We start from the raw sequence: 17,846 nt of genomic DNA on the forward strand, positions 1-17,846 counted from the left end.
AACCTAGAGTGAGTCTGTTCTAATATTTTGGACACATTGTATAACATGTCTGTGTACTGACGACTGACGGATTGGTAATCCTGGCAGATTTCATGGTCTCTAATGTTTGAGTTGAATGAGGGAATAACTTGATGAGTGTGAATTACTTTTACAGTGTGACTTAAATCACAGAAACTGAAAGTTGGACAGTTTCAGCTCAGAGTGACCTGATGTATAAAATTGACTCTGGTGGGAATCGAACACAACCTTTGAATCCCTGTGAGGAGGCTATTGTGTAGATTTTCACATATCACTCCATTGAGTAATATGTGGCATTGATAAAACACAGTGAAGACCATGTACACACTCAATCTTGTCAGTTTTCAGTCACGGTTTAACGTATAAAGCCGGACTCATGTGGGACTCAAACCCACAACCTTTGAAATACTTGACTTATTGTCAAAAAGTCTAATGCACTACCTATTGCACCAGAGATCCTTACTTCCATTTAGTATGTCTCTTTGTATTGTGTGTGCACATTGTATAACATGTGTGTTTATCTGAACATTAGACTGGATATTGAAATCCTTTAAATGCAGAGACATTTAATATTTAGCCCTAATTAAATGAATCCATATAATCTAAAGAGACCGACTCTGGAGGGACTCGAATCCTCAACCTTTGAATTACTTGCCTGATTATTGTCTAGAAGTCCAATGCGCTATCCATTGCGCCACAGAGACACATATCAACCTAGAGTGAGTCTGTTCTAAGATTTTGGACACATTGTATAACATGTCTGTGTACTGACGACTGACGGATTGGTCATCCTGGCAGATTTCATGGTCTCTAATGTTTGAGTTGAATGAGGGAATAACTTGATGAGTGTGAATTACTTTTACAGTGTGACTTAAATCACAGAAACTGAAAGTTGGACAGTTTCAGCTCAGAGTGACCTGATGTATAAAATTGACTCTGGTGCGAATCGAACACAACCTTTGAATCCCTGTGAGGAGGCTATTGTGTAGATTTTCACATATCACTCCATTGAGTAATATGTGGCATTGATAAAACACAGTGAAGACCATGTACACACTCAATCTTGTCAGTTTTCAGTCACGGTTTAACGTATAAAGCCGGACTCATGTGGGACTCAAACCAACAACCTTTGAATTACTCTACTTCCACTTAGTATGTCTCTTTGTATTGTGTGTGCACATTGTATAACATGTGTGTTTATCTGAATATTAGACTGGATATTGAAATCCTGTAAATGCAGAGACATTTAATATCTAGCCCTAATTAAATGAATCCATATAATCTAAAGAGACCGACTCTGGAGGGACTCGAACCCTCAACCTTTGAATTACTTGGCTCATTATTGTCTAGAAGTCCAATGCGCTATCCATTGCGCCACAGAGCCACATATCAACCTAGAGTGAGTCTGCTCTAAGATTTTGGACACATTGTATAACATGTCTGTGTACTGACGACTGACGGATTGGTCATCCTGGCAGATTTCATGGTCTCTAATGTTTGAGTTGAATGAGGGAATAACTTGATGAGTGTGAATTACTTTTACAGTGTGACTTAAATCACAGAAACTGAAAGTTGGACAGTTTCAGCTCAGAGTGACCTGATGTATAAAATTGACTCTGGTGGGAATCGAACACAACCTTTGAATCCCTGTGAGGAGGCTATTGTGTAGATTTTCACATATCACTCCATTGAGTAATATGTGGGATTGATAAAACACAGTGAAGACCATGTACACACTCAATCTTGTCAGTTTTCAGTCACGGTTTAACGTATAAAGCCGGACTCATGTGGGACTGAAACCCACAACCTTTGAAATACTTGACTTATTGTCAAAAAGTCTAATGCACTACCTATTGCACCAGAGATCCTTACTTCCATTTAGTATGTCTCTTTGTATTGTGTGTGCACATTGTATAACATGTGTGTTTATCTGAACATTAGACTGGATATTGAAATCCTTTAAATGCAGAGACATTTAATATTTAGCCCTAATTAAATGAATCCATATAATCTAAAGAGACCGACTCTGGAGGGACTCGAATACTCAACCTTTGAATTACTTGCCTGATTATTGTCTAGAAGTCCAATGCGCTATCCATTGCGCCACAGAGCCACATATCAACGTAGAGTGAGTCTGTTCTAAGATTTTGGACACATTGTATAACATGTCTGTGTACTGACGACTGACGGATTGGTCATCCTGGCAGATTTCATGGTCTCTAATGTTTGAGTTGAATGAGGGAATAACTTGATGAGTGTGAATTACTTTTACAGTGTGACTTAAATCACAGAAACTGAAAGTTGGACAGTTTCAGCTCAGAGTGACCTGATGTATAAAATTGATAACATATCACTCCATTGAGTAATATGTGGCATTGATAAAACACAGTGAAGACCATGTACACACTCAATCTTGTCAGTTTTCAGTCACGGTTTAACGTATAAAGCCGGACTCTTGTCGGACTCATGTGGGACTCAAAGCAACAACCTTTGAATTACTCTACTTCCACTTAGTATGTCTCTTTGTATTGTGTGTGCACATTGTATAACATGTGTGTTTATCTGAATATTAGACTGGATATTGAAATCCTGTAAATGCAGAGACATTTAATATCTAGCCCTAATTAAATGAATCCATATAATCTAAAGAGACCGACTCTGGAGGGACTCGAATCCTCAACCTTTGAATTACTTGCCTGATTATTGTCTAGAAGTCCAATGCGCTATCCATTGCGCCACAGAGACACATATCAACCTAGAGTGAGTCTGTTCTAAGATTTTGGACACATTGTATAACATGTCTGTGTACTGACGACTGACGGATTGGTCATCCTGGCAGATTTCATGGTCTCTAATGTTTGAGTTGAATGAGGGAATAACTTGATGAGTGTGAATTACTTTTACAGTGTGACTTAAATCACAGAAACTGAAAGTTGGACAGTTTCAGCTCAGAGTGACCTGATGTATAAAATTGACTCTGGTGCGAATCGAACACAACCTTTGAATCCCTGTGAGGAGGCTATTGTGTAGATTTTCACATATCACTCCATTGAGTAATATGTGGCATTGATAAAACACAGTGAAGACCATGTACACACTCAATCTTGTCAGTTTTCAGTCACGGTTTAACGTATAAAGCCCGACTCTTGTGGGACTCAAACCCACAACCTTTGAAATACTTGACTTATTGTCAAAAAGACTAATGCACTACCTATTGCCCCAGAGATCCTTACTTCCATTTAGTATGGCTCTTTGTATTGTGTGTGCACATTGTATAACATGTGTGTTTATCTGAATATTAGACTGGATATTGAAATCCTGTAAATGAAGAGACATTTAATATCTAGCCCTAATTAAATGAATCCATATAATCTAAAGAGACCGACTCTGGAGGGACTCGAATCCTCAACCTTTGAATTACTTGCCTGATTATTGTCTAGAAGTCCAATGCGCTATCCATTGCGCCACAGAGACACATATCAACCTAGAGTGAGTCTGTTCTAAGATTTTGGACACATTGTATAACATGTCTGTGTACTGACGACTGACGGATTGGTCATCCTGGCAGATTTCATGGTCTCTAATGTTTGAGTTGAATGAGGGAATAACTTGATGAGTGTGAATTACTTTTACAGTGTGACTTAAATCACAGAAACTGAAAGTTGGACAGTTTCAGCTCAGAGTGACCTGATGTATAAAATTGACTCTGGTGGGAATCGAACACAACCTTTGAATCCCTGTGAGGAGGCTATTGTGTAGATTTTCACATATCACTCCATTGAGTAATATGTGGCATTGATAAAACACAGTGAAGACCATGTACACACTCAATCTTGTCAGTTTTCAGTCACGGTTTAACGTATAAAGCCGGACTCATGTGGGACTCAAACCCACAACCTTTGAAATACTTGACTTATTGTCAAAAAGTCTAATGCACTACCTATTGCACCAGAGATCCTTACTTCCATTTAGTATGTCTCTTTGTATTGTGTGTGCACATTGTATAACATGTGTGTTTATCTGAACATTAGACTGGATATTGAAATCCTTTAAATGCAGAGACATTTAATATTTAGCCCTAATTAAATGAATCCATATAATCTAAAGAGACCGACTCTGGAGGGACTCGAATCCTCAACCTTTGAATTACTTGCCTGATTATTGTCTAGAAGTCCAATGCGCTATCCATTGCGCCACAGAGCCACATATCAACGTAGAGTGAGTCTGTTCTAAGATTTTGGACACATTGTATAACATGTCTGTGTACTGACGACTGACGGATTGGTCATCCTGGCAGATTTCATAGTCTCTAATGTTTGAGTTGAATGAGGGAATAACTTGATGAGTGTGAATTACTTTTACAGTGTGACTTAAATCACAGAAACTGAAAGTTGGACAGTTTCAGCTCAGAGTGACCTGATGTATAAAATTGATAACATATCACTCCATTGAGTAATATGTGGCATTGATAAAACACAGTGAAGACCATGTACACACTCAATCTTGTCAGTTTTCAGTCACGGTTTAACGTATAAAGCCGGACTCTTGTCGGACTCATGTGGGACTCAAAGCAACAACCTTTGAATTACTCTACTTCCACTTAGTATGTCTCTTTGTATTGTGTGTGCACATTGTATAACATGTGTGTTTATCTGAATATTAGACTGGATATTGAAATCCTGTAAATGCAGAGACATTTAATATCTAGCCCTAATTAAATGAATCCATATAATCTAAAGAGACCGACTCTGGAGGGACTCGAATCCTCAACCTTTGAATTACTTGCCTGATTATTGTCTAGAAGTCCAATGCGCTATCCATTGCGCCACAGAGACACATATCAACCTAGAGTGAGTCTGTTCTAAGATTTTGGACACATTGTATAACATGTCTGTGTACTGACGACTGACGGATTGGTCATCCTGGCAGATTTCATGGTCTCTAATGTTTGAGTTGAATGAGGGAATAACTTGATGAGTGTGAATTACTTTTACAGTGTGACTTAAATCACAGAAACTGAAAGTTGGACAGTTTCAGCTCAGAGTGACCTGATGTATAAAATTGACTCTGGTGCGAATCGAACACAACCTTTGAATCCCTGTGAGGAGGCTATTGTGTAGATTTTCACATATCACTCCATTGAGTAATATGTGGCATTGATAAAACACAGTGAAGACCATGTACACACTCAATCTTGTCAGTTTTCAGTCACGGTTTAACGTATAAAGCCAGACTCTTGTGGGACTCAAACCCACAACCTTTGAAATACTTGACTTATTGTCAAAAAGAATAATGCACTACCTATTGCCCCAGAGATCCTTACTTCCATTTAGTATGGCTCTTTGTATTGTGTGTGCACATTGTATAACATGTGTGTTTATCTGAATATTAGACTGGATATTGAAATCCTGTAAATGAAGAGACATTTAATATCTAGCCCTAATTAAATGAATCCATATAATCTAAAGAGACCGACTCTGGAGGGACTCGAATCCTCAACCTTTGAATTACTTGCCTGATTATTGTCTAGAAGTCCAATGCGCTATCCATTGCGCCACAGAGACACATATCAACCTAGAGTGAGTCTGTTCTAAGATTTTGGACACATTGTATAACATGTCTGTGTACTGACGACTGACGGATTGGTCATCCTGGCAGATTTCATGGTCTCTAATGTTTGAGTTGAATGAGGGAATAACTTGATGAGTGTGAATTACTTTTACAGTGTGACTTAAATCACAGAAACTGAAAGTTGGACAGTTTCAGCTCAGAGTGACCTGATGTATAAAATTGACTCTGGTGCGAATCGAACACAACCTTTGAATCCCTGTGAGGAGGCTATTGTGTAGATTTTCACATATCACTCCATTGAGTAATATGTGGCATTGATAAAAAACAGTGAAGACCATGTACACACTAAATCTTGTCAGTTTTCAGTCACGGTTTAACGTATAAAGCCGGACTCATGTGGGACTCAAACCAACAACCTTTGAATTACTCTACTTCCACTTAGTATGTCTCTTTGTATTGTGTGTGCACATTGTATAACATGTGTGTTTATCTGAATATTAGACTGGATATTGAAATCCTGTAAATGAAGAGACATTTAATATCTAGCCCTAATTAAATGAATCCATATAATCTAAAGAGACCGACTCTGGAGGGACTCGAACCCTCAACCTTTGAATTACTTGCCTCATTATTGTCTAGAAGTCCAATGCGCTATCCATTGCGCCACAGAGCCACATATCAACCTAGAGTGAGTCTGCTCTAAGATTTTGGACACATTGTATAACATGTCTGTGTACTGACGACTGACGGATTGGTCATCCTGGCAGATTTCATGGTCTCTAATGTTTGAGTTGAATGAGGGAATAACTTGATGAGTGTGAATTACTTTTACAGTGTGACTTAAATCACAGAAACTGAAAGTTGGACAGTTTCAGCTCAGAGTGACCTGATGTATAAAATTGACTCTGGTGGGAATCGAACACAACCTTTGAATCCCTGTGAGGAGGCTATTGTGTAGATTTTCACATATCACTCCATTGAGTAATATGTGGGATTGATAAAACACAGTGAAGACCATGTACACACTCAATCTTGTCAGTTTTCAGTCACGGTTTAACGTATAAAGCCGGACTCATGTGGGACTCAAACCCACAACCTTTGAAATACTTGACTTATTGTCAAAAAGTCTAATGCACTACCTATTGCACCAGAGATCCTTACTTCCATTTAGTATGTCTCTTTGTATTGTGTGTGCACATTGTATAACATGTGTGTTTATCTGAACATTAGACTGGATATTGAAATCCTTTAAATGCAGAGACATTTAATATTTAGCCCTAATTAAATGAATCCATATAATCTAAAGAGACCGACTCTGGAGGGACTCGAATCCTCAACCTTTGAATTACTTGCCTGATTATTGTCTAGAAGTCCAATGCGCTATCCATTGCGCCACAGAGCCACATATCAACGTAGAGTGAGTCTGTTCTAAGATTTTGGACACATTGTATAACATGTCTGTGTACTGACGACTGACGGATTGGTCATCCTGGCAGATTTCATGGTCTCTAATGTTTGAGTTGAATGAGGGAATAACTTGATGAGTGTGAATTACTTTTACAGTGTGACTTAAATCACAGAAACTGAAAGTTGGACAGTTTCAGCTCAGAGTGACCTGATGTATAAAATTGATAACATATCACTCCATTGAGTAATATGTGGCATTGATAAAACACAGTGAAGACCATGTACACACTCAATCTTGTCAGTTTTCAGTCACGGTTTAACGTATAAAGCCGGACTCTTGTCGGACTCATGTGGGACTCAAAGCAACAACCTTTGAATTACTCTACTTCCACTTAGTATGTCTCTTTGTATTGTGTGTGCACATTGTATAACATGTGTGTTTATCTGAATATTAGACTGGATATTGAAATCCTGTAAATGCAGAGACATTTAATATCTAGCCCTAATTAAATGAATCCATATAATCTAAAGAGACCGACTCTGGAGGGACTCGAATCCTCAACCTTTGAATTACTTGCCTGATTATTGTCTAGAAGTCCAATGCGCTATCCATTGCGCCACAGAGACACATATCAACCTAGAGTGAGTCTGTTCTAAGATTTTGGACACATTGTATAACATGTCTGTGTACTGACGACTGACGGATTGGTCATCCTGGCAGATTTCATGGTCTCTAATGTTTGAGTTGAATGAGGGAATAACTTGATGAGTGTGAATTACTTTTACAGTGTGACTTAAATCACAGAAACTGAAAGTTGGACAGTTTCAGCTCAGAGTGACCTGATGTATAAAATTGACTCTGGTGCGAATCGAACACAACCTTTGAATCCCTGTGAGGAGGCTATTGTGTAGATTTTCACATATCACTCCATTGAGTAATATGTGGCATTGATAAAACACAGTGAAGACCATGTACACACTCAATCTTGTCAGTTTTCAGTCACGGTTTAACGTATAAAGCCCGACTCTTGTGGGACTCAAACCAACAACCTTTGAATTACTCTACTTCCACTTAGTATGTCTCTTTGTATTGTGTGTGCACATTGTATAACATGTGTGTTTATCTGAATATTAGACTGGATATTGAAATCCTGTAAATGAAGAGACATTTAATATCTAGCCCTAATTAAATGAATCCATATAATCTAAAGAGACCGACTCTGGAGGGACTCGAACCCTCAACCTTTGAATTACTTGCCTCATTATTGTCTAGAAGTCCAATGCGCTATCCATTGCGCCACAGAGCCACATATCAACCTAGAGTGAGTCTGCTCTAAGATTTTGGACACATTGTATAACATGTCTGTGTACTGACGACTGACGGATTGGTCATCCTGGCAGATTTCATGGTCTCTAATGTTTGAGTTGAATGAGGGAATAACTTGATGAGTGTGAATTACTTTTACAGTGTGACTTAAATCACAGAAACTGAAAGTTGGACAGTTTCAGCTCAGAGTGACCTGATGTATAAAATTGACTCTGGTGGGAATCGAACACAACCTTTGAATCCCTGTGAGGAGGCTATTGTGTAGATTTTCACATATCACTCCATTGAGTAATATGTGGGATTGATAAAACACAGTGAAGACCATGTACACACTCAATCTTGTCAGTTTTCAGTCACGGTTTAACGTATAAAGCCGGACTCATGTGGGACTCAAACCCACAACCTTTGAAATACTTGACTTATTGTCAAAAAGTCTAATGCACTACCTATTGCACCAGAGATCCTTACTTCCATTTAGTATGTCTCTTTGTATTGTGTGTGCACATTGTATAACATGTGTGTTTATCTGAACATTAGACTGGATATTGAAATCCTTTAAATGCAGAGACATTTAATATTTAGCCCTAATTAAATGAATCCATATAATCTAAAGAGACCGACTCTGGAGGGACTCGAATCCTCAACCTTTGAATTACTTGCCTGATTATTGTCTAGAAGTCCAATGCGCTATCCATTGCGCCACAGAGCCACATATCAACGTAGAGTGAGTCTGTTCTAAGATTTTGGACACATTGTATAACATGTCTGTGTACTGACGACTGACGGATTGGTCATCCTGGCAGATTTTATGGTCTCTAATGTTTGAGTTGAATGAGGGAATAACTTGATGAGTGTGAATTACTTTTACAGTGTGACTTAAATCACAGAAACTGAAAGTTGGACAGTTTCAGCTCAGAGTGACCTGATGTATAAAATTGATAACATATCACTCCATTGAGTAATATGTGGCATTGATAAAACACAGTGAAGACCATGTACACACTCAATCTTGTCAGTTTTCAGTCACGGTTTAACGTATAAAGCCGGACTCTTGTCGGACTCATGTGGGACTCAAAGCAACAACCTTTGAATTACTCTACTTCCACTTAGTATGTCTCTTTGTATTGTGTGTGCACATTGTATAACATGTGTGTTTATCTGAATATTAGACTGGATATTGAAATCCTGTAAATGCAGAGACATTTAATATCTAGCCCTAATTAAATGAATCCATATAATCTAAAGAGACCGACTCTGGAGGGACTCGAATCCTCAACCTTTGAATTACTTGCCTGATTATTGTCTAGAAGTCCAATGCGCTATCCATTGCGCCACAGAGACACATATCAACCTAGAGTGAGTCTGTTCTAAGATTTTGGACACATTGTATAACATGTCTGTGTACTGACGACTGACGGATTGGTCATCCTGGCAGATTTCATGGTCTCTAATGTTTGAGTTGAATGAGGGAATAACTTGATGAGTGTGAATTACTTTTACAGTGTGACTTAAATCACAGAAACTGAAAGTTGGACAGTTTCAGCTCAGAGTGACCTGATGTATAAAATTGACTCTGGTGCGAATCGAACACAACCTTTGAATCCCTGTGAGGAGGCTATTGTGTAGATTTTCACATATCACTCCATTGAGTAATATGTGGCATTGATAAAAAACAGTGAAGACCATGTACACACTAAATCTTGTCAGTTTTCAGTCACGGTTTAACGTATAAAGCCGGACTCATGTGGGACTCAAACCAACAACCTTTGAATTACTCTACTTCCACTTAGTATGTCTCTTTGTATTGTGTGTGCACATTGTATAACATGTGTGTTTATCTGAATATTAGACTGGATATTGAAATCCTGTAAATGAAGAGACATTTAATATCTAGCCCTAATTAAATGAATCCATATAATCTAAAGAGACCGACTCTGGAGGGACTCGAATCCTCAACCTTTGAATTACTTGCCTGATTATTGTCTAGAAGTCCAATGCGCTATCCATTGCGCCACAGAGACACATATCAACCTAGAGTGAGTCTGTTCTAAGATTTTGGACACATTGTATAACATGTCTGTGTACTGACGACTGACGGATTGGTAATCCTGGCAGATTTCATGGTCTCTAATGTTTGAGTTGAATGAGGGAATAACTTGATGAGTGTGAATTACTTTTACAGTGTGACTTAAATCACAGAAACTGAAAGTTGGACAGTTTCAGCTCAGAGTGACCTGATGTATAAAATTGACTCTGGTGGGAATCGAACACAACCTTTGAATCCCTGTGAGGAGGCTATTGTGTAGATTTTCACATATCACTCCATTGAGTAATATGTGGCATTGATAAAACACAGTGAAGACCATGTACACACTCAATCTTGTCAGTTTTCAGTCACGGTTTAACGTATAAAGCCGGACTCATGTGGGACTCAAACCCACAACCTTTGAAATACTTGACTTATTGTCAAAAAGTCTAATGCACTACCTATTGCACCAGAGATCCTTACTTCCATTTAGTATGTCTCTTTGTATTGTGTGTGCACATTGTATAACATGTGTGTTTATCTGAACATTAGACTGGATATTGAAATCCTTTAAATGCAGAGACATTTAATATTTAGCCCTAATTAAATGAATCCATATAATCTAAAGAGACCGACTCTGGAGGGACTCGAATCCTCAACCTTTGAATTACTTGCCTGATTATTGTCTAGAAGTCCAATGCGCTATCCATTGCGCCACAGAGACACATATCAACCTAGAGTGAGTCTGTTCTAAGATTTTGGACACATTGTATAACATGTCTGTGTACTGACGACTGACGGATTGGTCATCCTGGCAGATTTCATGGTCTCTAATGTTTGAGTTGAATGAGGGAATAACTTGATGAGTGTGAATTACTTTTACAGTGTGACTTAAATCACAGAAACTGAAAGTTGGACAGTTTCAGCTCAGAGTGACCTGATGTATAAAATTGACTCTGGTGCGAATCGAACACAACCTTTGAATCCCTGTGAGGAGGCTATTGTGTAGATTTTCACATATCACTCCATTGAGTAATATGTGGCATTGATAAAACACAGTGAAGACCATGTACACACTCAATCTTGTCAGTTTTCAGTCACGGTTTAACGTATAAAGCCGGACTCATGTGGGACTCAAACCAACAACCTTTGAATTACTCTACTTCCACTTAGTATGTCTCTTTGTATTGTGTGTGCACATTGTATAACATGTGTGTTTATCTGAATATTAGACTGGATATTGAAATCCTGTAAATGCAGAGACATTTAATATCTAGCCCTAATTAAATGAATCCATATAATCTAAAGAGACCGACTCTGGAGGGACTCGAACCCTCAACCTTTGAATTACTTGGCTCATTATTGTCTAGAAGTCCAATGCGCTATCCATTGCGCCACAGAGCCACATATCAACCTAGAGTGAGTCTGCTCTAAGATTTTGGACACATTGTATAACATGTCTGTGTACTGACGACTGACGGATTGGTCATCCTGGCAGATTTCATGGTCTCTAATGTTTGAGTTGAATGAGGGAATAACTTGATGAGTGTGAATTACTTTTACAGTGTGACTTAAATCACAGAAACTGAAAGTTGGACAGTTTCAGCTCAGAGTGACCTGATGTATAAAATTGACTCTGGTGGGAATCGAACACAACCTTTGAATCCCTGTGAGGAGGCTATTGTGTAGATTTTCACATATCACTCCATTGAGTAATATGTGGGATTGATAAAACACAGTGAAGACCATGTACACACTCAATCTTGTCAGTTTTCAGTCACGGTTTAACGTATAAAGCCGGACTCATGTGGGACTGAAACCCACAACCTTTGAAATACTTGACTTATTGTCAAAAAGTCTAATGCACTACCTATTGCACCAGAGATCCTTACTTCCATTTAGTATGTCTCTTTGTATTGTGTGTGCACATTGTATAACATGTGTGTTTATCTGAACATTAGACTGGATATTGAAATCCTTTAAATGCAGAGACATTTAATATTTAGCCCTAATTAAATGAATCCATATAATCTAAAGAGACCGACTCTGGAGGGACTCGAATACTCAACCTTTGAATTACTTGCCTGATTATTGTCTAGAAGTCCAATGCGCTATCCATTGCGCCACAGAGCCACATATCAACGTAGAGTGAGTCTGTTCTAAGATTTTGGACACATTGTATAACATGTCTGTGTACTGACGACTGACGGATTGGTCATCCTGGCAGATTTCATGGTCTCTAATGTTTGAGTTGAATGAGGGAATAACTTGATGAGTGTGAATTACTTTTACAGTGTGACTTAAATCACAGAAACTGAAAGTTGGACAGTTTCAGCTCAGAGTGACCTGATGTATAAAATTGATAACATATCACTCCATTGAGTAATATGTGGCATTGATAAAACACAGTGAAGACCATGTACACACTCAATCTTGTCAGTTTTCAGTCACGGTTTAACGTATAAAGCCGGACTCTTGTCGGACTCATGTGGGACTCAAAGCAACAACCTTTGAATTACTCTACTTCCACTTAGTATGTCTCTTTGTATTGTGTGTGCACATTGTATAACATGTGTGTTTATCTGAATATTAGACTGGATATTGAAATCCTGTAAATGCAGAGACATTTAATATCTAGCCCTAATTAAATGAATCCATATAATCTAAAGAGACCGACTCTGGAGGGACTCGAATCCTCAACCTTTGAATTACTTGCCTGATTATTGTCTAGAAGTCCAATGCGCTATCCATTGCGCCACAGAGACACATATCAACCTAGAGTGAGTCTGTTCTAAGATTTTGGACACATTGTATAACATGTCTGTGTACTGACGACTGACGGATTGGTCATCCTGGCAGATTTCATGGTCTCTAATGTTTGAGTTGAATGAGGGAATAACTTGATGAGTGTGAATTACTTTTACAGTGTGACTTAAATCACAGAAACTGAAAGTTGGACAGTTTCAGCTCAGAGTGACCTGATGTATAAAATTGACTCTGGTGCGAATCGAACACAACCTTTGAATCCCTGTGAGGAGGCTATTGTGTAGATTTTCACATATCACTCCATTGAGTAATATGTGGCATTGATAAAACACAGTGAAGACCATGTACACACTCAATCTTGTCAGTTTTCAGTCACGGTTTAACGTATAAAGCCCGACTCTTGTGGGACTCAAACCCACAACCTTTGAAATACTTGACTTATTGTCAAAAAGACTAATGCACTACCTATTGCCCCAGAGATCCTTACTTCCATTTAGTATGGCTCTTTGTATTGTGTGTGCACATTGTATAACATGTGTGTTTATCTGAATATTAGACTGGATATTGAAATCCTGTAAATGAAGAGACATTTAATATCTAGCCCTAATTAAATGAATCCATATAATCTAAAGAGACCGACTCTGGAGGGACTCGAATCCTCAACCTTTGAATTACTTGCCTGATTATTGTCTAGAAGTCCAATGCGCTATCCATTGCGCCACAGAGACACATATCAACCTAGAGTGAGTCTGTTCTAAGATTTTGGACACATTGTATAACATGTCTGTGTACTGACGACTGACGGATTGGTCATCCTGGCAGATTTCATGGTCTCTAATGTTTGAGTTGAATGAGGGAATAACTTGATGAGTGTGAATTACTTTTACAGTGTGACTTAAATCACAGAAACTGAAAGTTGGACAGTTTCAGCTCAGAGTGACCTGATGTATAAAATTGACTCTGGTGGGAATCGAACACAACCTTTGAATCCCTGTGAGGAGGCTATTGTGTAGATTTTCACATATCACTCCATTGAGTAATATGTGGCATTGATAAAACACAGTGAAGACCATGTACACACTCAATCTTGTCAGTTTTCAGTCACGGTTTAACGTATAAAGCCGGACTCATGTGGGACTCAAACCCACAACCTTTGAAATACTTGACTTATTGTCAAAAAGTCTAATGCACTACCTATTGCACCAGAGATCCTTACTTCCATTTAGTATGTCTCTTTGTATTGTGTGTGCACATTGTATAACATGTGTGTTTATCTGAACATTAGACTGGATATTGAAATCCTTTAAATGCAGAGACATTTAATATTTAGCCCTAATTAAATGAATCCATATAATCTAAAGAGACCGACTCTGGAGGGACTCGAATCCTCAACCTTTGAATTACTTGCCTGATTATTGTCTAGAAGTCCAATGCGCTATCCATTGCGCCACAGAGCCACATATCAACGTAGAGTGAGTCTGTTCTAAGATTTTGGACACATTGTATAACATGTCTGTGTACTGACGACTGACGGATTGGTCATCCTGGCAGATTTCATGGTCTCTAATGTTTGAGTTGAATGAGGGAATAACTTGATGAGTGTGAATTACTTTTACAGTGTGACTTAAATCACAGAAACTGAAAGTTGGACAGTTTCAGCTCAGAGTGACCTGATGTATAAAATTGATAACATATCACTCCATTGAGTAATATGTGGCATTGATAAAACACAGTGAAGACCATGTACACACTCAATCTTGTCAGTTTTCAGTCACGGTTTAACGTATAAAGCCGGACTCTTGTCGGACTCATGTGGGACTCAAAGCAACAACCTTTGAATTACTCTACTTCCACTTAGTATGTCTCTTTGTATTGTGTGTGCACATTGTATAACATGTGTGTTTATCTGAATATTAGACTGGATATTGAAATCCTGTAAATGCAGAGACATTTAATATCTAGCCCTAATTAAATGAATCCATATAATCTAAAGAGACCGACTCTGGAGGGACTCGAATCCTCAACCTTTGAATTACTTGCCTGATTATTGTCTAGAAGTCCAATGCGCTATCCATTGCGCCACAGAGACACATATCAACCTAGAGTGAGTCTGTTCTAAGATTTTGGACACATTGTATAACATGTCTGTGTACTGACGACTGACGGATTGGTCATCCTGGCAGATTTCATGGTCTCTAATGTTTGAGTTGAATGAGGGAATAACTTGATGAGTGTGAATTACTTTTACAGTGTGACTTAAATCACAGAAACTGAAAGTTGGACAGTTTCAGCTCAGAGTGACCTGATGTATAAAATTGACTCTGGTGCGAATCGAACACAACCTTTGAATCCCTGTGAGGAGGCTATTGTGTAGATTTTCACATATCACTCCATTGAGTAATATGTGGCATTGATAAAACACAGTGAAGACCATGTACACACTCAATCTTGTCAGTTTTCAGTCACGGTTTAACGTATAAAGCCAGACTCTTGTGGGACTCAAACCCACAACCTTTGAAATACTTGACTTATTGTCAAAAAGAATAATGCACTACCTATTGCCCCAGAGATCCTTACTTCCATTTAGTATGGCTCTTTGTATTGTGTGTGCACATTGTATAACATGTGTGTTTATCTGAATATTAGACTGGATATTGAAATCCTGTAAATGAAGAGACATTTAATATCTAGCCCTAATTAAATGAATCCATATAATCTAAAGAGACCGACTCTGGAGGGACTCGAATCCTCAACCTTTGAATTACTTGCCTGATTATTGTCTAGAAGTCCAATGCGCTATCCATTGCGCCACAGAGACACATATCAACCTAGAGTGAGTCTGTTCTAAGATTTTGGACACATTGTATAACATGTCTGTGTACTGACGACTGACGGATTGGTCATCCTGGCAGATTTCATGGTCTCTAATGTTTGAGTTGAATGAGGGAATAACTTGATGAGTGTGAATTACTTTTACAGTGTGACTTAAATCACAGAAACTGAAAGTTGGACAGTTTCAGCTCAGAGTGACCTGATGTATAAAATTGACTCTGGTGCGAATCGAACACAACCTTTGAATCCCTGTGAGGAGGCTATTGTGTAGATTTTCACATATCACTCCATTGAGTAATATGTGGCATTGATAAAAAACAGTGAAGACCATGTACACACTAAATCTTGTCAGTTTTCAGTCACGGTTTAACGTATAAAGCCGGACTCATGTGGGACTCAAACCAACAACCTTTGAATTACTCTACTTCCACTTAGTATGTCTCTTTGTATTGTGTGTGCACATTGTATAACATGTGTGTTTATCTGAATATTAGACTGGATATTGAAATCCTGTAAATGAAGAGACATTTAATATCTAGCCCTAATTAAATGAATCCATATAATCTAAAGAGACCGACTCTGGAGGGACTCGAACCCTCAACCTTTGAATTACTTGCCTCATTATTGTCTAGAAGTCCAATGCGCTATCCATTGCGCCACAGAGCCACATATCAACCTAGAGTGAGTCTGCTCTAAGATTTTGGACACATTGTATAACATGTCTGTGTACTGACGACTGACGGATTGGTCATCCTGGCAGATTTCATGGTCTCTAATGTTTGAGTTGAATGAGGGAATAACTTGATGAGTGTGAATTACTTTTACAGTGTGACTTAAATCACAGAAACTGAAAGTTGGACAGTTTCAGCTCAGAGTGACCTGATGTATAAAATTGACTCTGGTGGGAATCGAACACAACCTTTGAATCCCTGTGAGGAGGCTATTGTGTAGATTTTCACATATCACTCCATTGAGTAATATGTGGGATTGATAAAACACAGTGAAGACCATGTACACACTCAATCTTGTCAGTTTTCAGTCACGGTTTAACGTATAAAGCCGGACTCATGTGGGACTCAAACCCACAACCTTTGAAATACTTGACTTATTGTCAAAAAGTCTAATGCACTACCTATTGCACCAGAGATCCTTACTTCCATTTAGTATGTCTCTTTGTATTGTGTGTGCACATTGTATAACATGTGTGTTTATCTGAACATTAGACTGGATATTGAAATCCTTTAAATGCAGAGACATTTAATATTTAGCCCTAATTAAATGAATCCATATAATCTAAAGAGACCGACTCTGGAGGGACTCGAATCCTCAACCTTTGAATTACTTGCCTGATTATTGTCTAGAAGTCCAATGCGCTATCCATTGCGCCACAGAGCCACATATCAACGTAGAGTGAGTCTGTTCTAAGATTTTGGACACATTGTATAACATGTCTGTGTACTGACGACTGACGGATTGGTCATCCTGGCAGATTTCATGGTCTCTAATGTTTGAGTTGAATGAGGGAATAACTTGATGAGTGTGAATTACTTTTACAGTGTGACTTAAATCACAGAAACTGAAAGTTGGACAGTTTCAGCTCAGAGTGACCTGATGTATAAAATTGATAACATATCACTCCATTGAGTAATATGTGGCATTGATAAAACACAGTGAAGACCATGTACACACTCAATCTTGTCAGTTTTCAGTCACGGTTTAACGTATAAAGCCGGACTCTTGTCGGACTCATGTGGGACTCAAAGCAACAACCTTTGAATTACTCTACTTCCACTTAGTATGTCTCTTTGTATTGTGTGTGCACATTGTATAACATGTGTGTTTATCTGAATATTAGACTGGATATTGAAATCCTGTAAATGCAGAGACATTTAATATCTA

General features: G+C 38.4%; 10 non-coding genes across 10 annotated transcripts; all 10 read right to left on the reverse strand.

Annotated features, from left to right (window-relative positions):
• Positions 1 to 1,310: 1,310 nt before the first annotated feature.
• On the reverse strand, positions 1,311 to 1,402 carry trnar-ucu (transfer RNA arginine (anticodon UCU)). The gene is given in 2 exon segments: positions 1,311 to 1,346; positions 1,366 to 1,402. It is a non-coding gene; the product is annotated as a tRNA-Arg (tRNA).
• A 2,727-nt stretch (positions 1,403 to 4,129) lies between these two features.
• Positions 4,130 to 4,221, reverse strand: trnar-ucu (transfer RNA arginine (anticodon UCU)). Its single transcript is given in 2 exon segments — positions 4,130 to 4,165; positions 4,185 to 4,221. It is a non-coding gene; the product is annotated as a tRNA-Arg (tRNA).
• Positions 4,222 to 6,170: 1,949 nt separating this feature from the next.
• Positions 6,171 to 6,262, reverse strand: trnar-ucu (transfer RNA arginine (anticodon UCU)). The gene is given in 2 exon segments: positions 6,171 to 6,206; positions 6,226 to 6,262. It is a non-coding gene; the product is annotated as a tRNA-Arg (tRNA).
• A 637-nt stretch (positions 6,263 to 6,899) lies between these two features.
• trnar-ucu (transfer RNA arginine (anticodon UCU)) lies at positions 6,900 to 6,991 on the reverse strand. The gene is given in 2 exon segments: positions 6,900 to 6,935; positions 6,955 to 6,991. It is a non-coding gene; the product is annotated as a tRNA-Arg (tRNA).
• A 1,220-nt stretch (positions 6,992 to 8,211) lies between these two features.
• trnar-ucu (transfer RNA arginine (anticodon UCU)) lies at positions 8,212 to 8,303 on the reverse strand. The gene is given in 2 exon segments: positions 8,212 to 8,247; positions 8,267 to 8,303. It is a non-coding gene; the product is annotated as a tRNA-Arg (tRNA).
• Positions 8,304 to 8,940: 637 nt separating this feature from the next.
• Positions 8,941 to 9,032, reverse strand: trnar-ucu (transfer RNA arginine (anticodon UCU)). Its single transcript is given in 2 exon segments — positions 8,941 to 8,976; positions 8,996 to 9,032. It is a non-coding gene; the product is annotated as a tRNA-Arg (tRNA).
• A 2,629-nt stretch (positions 9,033 to 11,661) lies between these two features.
• On the reverse strand, positions 11,662 to 11,753 carry trnar-ucu (transfer RNA arginine (anticodon UCU)). The gene is given in 2 exon segments: positions 11,662 to 11,697; positions 11,717 to 11,753. It is a non-coding gene; the product is annotated as a tRNA-Arg (tRNA).
• A 2,727-nt stretch (positions 11,754 to 14,480) lies between these two features.
• On the reverse strand, positions 14,481 to 14,572 carry trnar-ucu (transfer RNA arginine (anticodon UCU)). The gene is given in 2 exon segments: positions 14,481 to 14,516; positions 14,536 to 14,572. It is a non-coding gene; the product is annotated as a tRNA-Arg (tRNA).
• Positions 14,573 to 16,521: 1,949 nt separating this feature from the next.
• trnar-ucu (transfer RNA arginine (anticodon UCU)) lies at positions 16,522 to 16,613 on the reverse strand. The gene is given in 2 exon segments: positions 16,522 to 16,557; positions 16,577 to 16,613. It is a non-coding gene; the product is annotated as a tRNA-Arg (tRNA).
• Positions 16,614 to 17,250: 637 nt separating this feature from the next.
• On the reverse strand, positions 17,251 to 17,342 carry trnar-ucu (transfer RNA arginine (anticodon UCU)). Its single transcript is given in 2 exon segments — positions 17,251 to 17,286; positions 17,306 to 17,342. It is a non-coding gene; the product is annotated as a tRNA-Arg (tRNA).
• Positions 17,343 to 17,846: the final 504 nt, after the last annotated feature.

The sequence above is a fragment of the Pleuronectes platessa genome, chromosome 21, assembly GCF_947347685.1.
Source record: "Pleuronectes platessa chromosome 21, fPlePla1.1, whole genome shotgun sequence".
Classification (NCBI taxonomy): domain Eukaryota; kingdom Metazoa; phylum Chordata; class Actinopteri; order Pleuronectiformes; family Pleuronectidae; genus Pleuronectes; species Pleuronectes platessa.